Genomic DNA, 5,000 nt, shown 5'->3' with positions numbered 1-5,000 from the left:
ACAACCTTGTGTTTATAAAGTCGGTGCGCTTTCAAGTGGGTTTTCAGTACAGATCGCGGATTCAAAGCAGCTTCCTGGACTTTTGAAAACAAAAGCGGTAATGTACAGTATTACTTCGAAGTTTAATTCAAATTTTTGAATGACGACTAAAGCCACGGCCGATAAAAACTCAAGCTTTCGCTTTAGCGTGAAGAATTAATTTGAACATGCTGTCACGCAGCGAAGCACGTCTGCGAAATTTTGAACATTTTTTTTGCTTTTAGATAGTTTTTTTTTTTTTTTGCCTCATTTTGAATGAAGCTTTATTGTTATTGAACTTCCTGTCATCTTTCTTCCATTTGGTTACCTTTCTTGTGAATTTTTGAGTTTTAAAGTTAACAGTATTTTTTCACCGTGGATTTCTGTATATTTAATGACGGCGACCTCCGCAGCCGTGTTTGTTTAGTTTATTCGCTTCGTTCAAATACATTTTGTTTTAGTTTTATTCAGCTACTATAAAACTCCTGAGAAAAGAACTAAGTGGGTCCTAATTTAGCACAGTTGAAATACGATTTATCTCAAAATAATTGACTTTTGTTTGTCATCTTTTTTATTTACAACTTTCATATTTCTTTCACTGCGCTGCATTATTTGTCGCACGCGAGGAAATTACTATCCATCTCAGACGTCCGTGGACAAGGGCTTTTTTTCGGCCCGCTTCACGGACCGTTGGTTTTAGTTTGCGGTTCAAAAATTCTGGTCACGTGACAATGCTTCTTGTGGCTCTGCGGTTTGCAAAACACTGATCACGTGATGCCATTTTGGTTGTTCTCTCGAGCGGCCGCTAAAGAGAAAACTGCGGGTTGAAGAGGCTATTTGATTTTCACTACTTTTTTAAGTACCTACTATGTGTAGTTTACTGTTTGCAGAGCTGAGAAAAGACTGAAAGATACTAGTTAAACCTTTTGTATGCTCGTTTACGTTTACGCCTTGTCGCAAGTTGAAATGAAAATATCGCCTAGACTTTGCATTTCACGAAATCCTTACATCGGAAACTTCCATCGAAACTGTCATGAAAGTGTCCTTGTACGTCCTTATAAGCAGAACCTGAAAATGCCATTTTGCAACAAAACTCAAAACTCGTGTCTGTTTATCTCATTTGATAAAGAGAGAATGATTAATGTTTTCATTAAGACAGTATTCCCTTGATTTTTCAATATTTCCGATGTTCAATTTTCACCTACATTTACTGCCAACTATTTCTTGGTGAACCAGAAACAAAAATGATAAATGTTTAAGAGCCAGTTCCTGTAAATACCGAGAATGAGATGACAGTCGCGAAATTTTATATTGCTTCATATTTTGCCCAAATAACCTCTATAGTGAGTTGTTTTCGAAAATACCATTCAAAGGTTCTGAAGCGCTTTAGTTTTTTCGAAATCGAGGAAAGTTTGAAAATCGCCATTTTAGCTGCCTGACGCCGCCGAAAATGGCCGAAAATTGTGCATTTTCTTTTCGCTCGTACAGATCAACGCGATGATATCTACCAATATACTCTAGGTAGCTCATAGTGCATGTCTTGCTATTTCTAAAGCATTAATTTGATTAGTAAAAGCTTCAGGTTTAATAATATTTTAGGCCGATAAAAGTACCTTCATCGAAGCTCGTGAGCGAAATGGCTAATTTTAGCTAATTTCAATACCATCAAAAGCCCACTGGTACATTGAATTTGAACTCGAAACTAAAATTTTCTGAAAGCCCATACTCAATATTATGTTGTATGAAAGTCTCTTCCGCGGCCCGAAAAAACTAATCCGTCGAGAGACATAAACGTGTGGTACATTTTTGTAAATTTGTCATTCGCGAAACCAATATGGAACTTGGCCAGCTACCTTCATCAAGAACAAAAATAAGCGAATGGAAACCTTTTTCGTCAATAAGGATACTTGTAATCTGTGTTTTTTTCCTTTTAGATTGACCAGATGATTAACTTTCGCAAACATTTGCAGTTAAATCAAAATAGACGCTGCTTTTGGTACATTTTAATGTTATGCAAATTTATTTCGATCACCGGCACGTGCATATCGCCCGAAACTGATTTTCCTTCCGCCTACTGTATGTTTCTTTTTGAAGGTTACAACTGTAGTACACATTATTCGTTCAATATCGGCAGTTTTAACTTTTGTGGAACACCCATGGCCACAGCCGAGCTTGTCTTTAAGTAAAAATAAACATTTTGAAACGTGAAGTTTGAGTAAACAATCGGTTACAGTTGCATCCATCATGTTTGGCGTAAATATTCGAACACAACCATTTCATGTAAACAGGTACACTCTACTTTAAAAACAACCGTCTCATCTCAGCATTTCTTGGAAACCTGGTCTGAGACCAGGTAATGCCGTTAACAAAGCGCGAGCAGTTGACGAAACTTCATGATCAACTGTCGAAACGTTGTACTTTGTTTGTTGTTTTGAATAAGGAAGATGATTCAAGCTTTGTATTTCTAACCCGTGTGCTTGCAATTCTTATGGACACAATTGCCCCTGTCTGTTACCACCACATTTATAAATGAATCTTTCGTTTCTTTAGCTAATATGGTACATACCTCTAAATAAAACACATACTGTGACATCACTTTTCTTGGGGTGTCCCAACAGTCTTCCGCGGCCACTTACAAAACGTAAGCAGCAAGACAGTAAAACCACAGAGGCTTCTTCGTCAATCGCACTACGCTGTCCAGATTTCTTTCTCACAAAGTTTCCAGACTGCGGTTTTTTTTTAAATTCCAAGACTGCGCCGTTCTGTTGGCCAGTCCGAATAACTGTCATGGTGTTAGTTGAGTAAGTTCTTGACTTTGTTTGGTGGTCCCAGTTCAGACCATCCGGCAAATGAGGATTGCGTGACAAACGGCCACTTGCAAAGTGTCCAAAGTGGGTGAAGATGGCGGCGAGTAAAACTGTTTGCTCGTGCAAGTAACGTGGTTCGCACTGTCAGCCTAAATAAACATTTTTGGACGAAATTGAAGGATTTAGGGGGAAGGGGGTATTGTTTAATTCCGCAAGAGGACAGAACTCGACGAACTGACAGAGCCGTGCGCGGGTCCTGCTGTCACGGCATGTCTACGTAGATTAATGGAAAGTATTACCGCGTTCACAAAAGTTGTGCAAACACCTTTCCTCTTTACCTTTAAAATGCATGTTTGTCGTTCGTACTTTTTGAATAGAAATGCACCGGTGATAGGGTTGGAATACAAAAAGGACAAAGGAGACCTAGAGGGCATCAGATCTTAGATACGCGGTGTGAGTTTAGATACATATTGTTACGAAAAATTGTCTAAGTCTAGTTCTAGAACAATCTAGAGCCGGAAGTCATTTAGCCGTGACCAATTTATATAAGAACATTCCAGAACATTCTGATCCTTATGTAATTACTCAGATTAGAAACTGTGTCAAACTACTTAATTTAGCTCCTAATAGAAGTTACTAGAACTATAAGCCTCATGTACATTAGAGATTGATTCAAATTTGAAGAAGCTTAGTGCTGTAAAGTCGCGAAGTTATCTTACGGAAATAAATTAGTTTGTTGTTGTTACCGGCGATCCTGAGTTCTGTCTGGAAACCACCCTGCTCTACAACGATACTCGTAACAAATATTCACACCGTTGTCCTCTGCTAAACTATATAGACAATAATATGGGCGCTTTCCAAAAATCGGACACTCAGAAGAGCTAAAATTTTCTTTTATTTTACCTTGAGAATTAACAATTATTGACCTAGCGAACTTCCCATTAATAATTAGGCGGTATAAAATAGTTAGGCATTATGTATTGTAACCTTATTTTGCGCATTTCAGAGGCAAAAATAAGAGCGAATGTATGGACTGTCCACCGGGACAAAAAAGATGTGTCTGCTGTAGAGAGGAGTTCACTGCGGAGAGGTGATCGTTAGTGGACTTTGGACTGTATAGTTTATATAGGATTAAAAAAGAACCGGTAACAGGAGTGAATATGTGCGTAAATTCTCAACACGTACCCATTTAAGACTAGTGCCTCCCAGGCCTTCTTTTTCCATCCCAGTCATGTCCCTGGTGCATTTCTATACCAAAACACTAGAGCAATATACCTGTATTTTAAAGTTCAATAGGAAGGGTGTGTTTTTTTATTAACGGTAATAAAGTCGAAACTTTCTATAACGGCCACCTTGGGGACAGAGGAAAGTCGACGTTATAGAGCGGTATCAGTAGGGGTGAAATATGACACCGATATTTTCTTGGGTTTCAACATTTTTATCTTAAAAAAGGCTTAGTGTAACATGTAAATTCGTAACGCAATCAAAACATATCAATAAGACAGAAACCAAACAGAAATAGAGACCAACGACCTGCGGCATGGTTCAAGTTTCGTGACCAGGTCCAATAAAATATGGAGTTTTGTAGACAGCGTTCGTCAGTTGTTGATTAAATGGCCGTAGTGCAGAGGTTTTTTTTGGCAGTTGGGACGTGTTTTAGTGGTTGTTGCTGTTGTCGAGGGGTGGCCGTTGTAGAGAGATTAAAATAAGAGTGAATGGAAAAAGTGGCCGTTGCAGAGAGGTGGTCCTTTTTGGAGAGATGGTTGTCCAGGATCGACTGTAGTTTCCATTTTTTCAGCCAGACATAGCGAAAACACCCTGCCTACACGAGGCGAGCGAGGAGCAGTTTGGATTTCCTGTCCACGCCCCTCCCCCGGGGCGGGGGAGCTCGTCGTACCTTTTAGGGGTTAAAAATGAAGTTTTAGTAGCCCTCAGGGTGTTCAGCCTCAAAAGGTCCAAAGTGGGAGCTTTTGCGATGCCTTTTAGGGTATTGAGCCGAAAAAAATATGACGCGGGGAAATAATGTGTTATGTAAGAATTGGTATCTTTTAGAGGAGAAAAAACAGGATTTTGGTACCTCTTAGGGGATCGTAGGGGATCAAAATTTTTCAGGAGCACCCCCTTCTTTCTTATACGGGTGTCTCCCTCCCCTCGAGGTCCACGTCGCCATCTTCA

This window comes from Orbicella faveolata, unplaced genomic scaffold, assembly GCF_042242905.1.
Source record: "Orbicella faveolata isolate gen_17 unplaced genomic scaffold, um_ofav_v1 contig_35, whole genome shotgun sequence".
NCBI classification, from domain to species: domain Eukaryota; kingdom Metazoa; phylum Cnidaria; class Anthozoa; order Scleractinia; family Merulinidae; genus Orbicella; species Orbicella faveolata.
The sequence above is the reverse complement of the archived record's forward strand: the minus strand, read 5'-3'. Positions refer to the sequence as shown.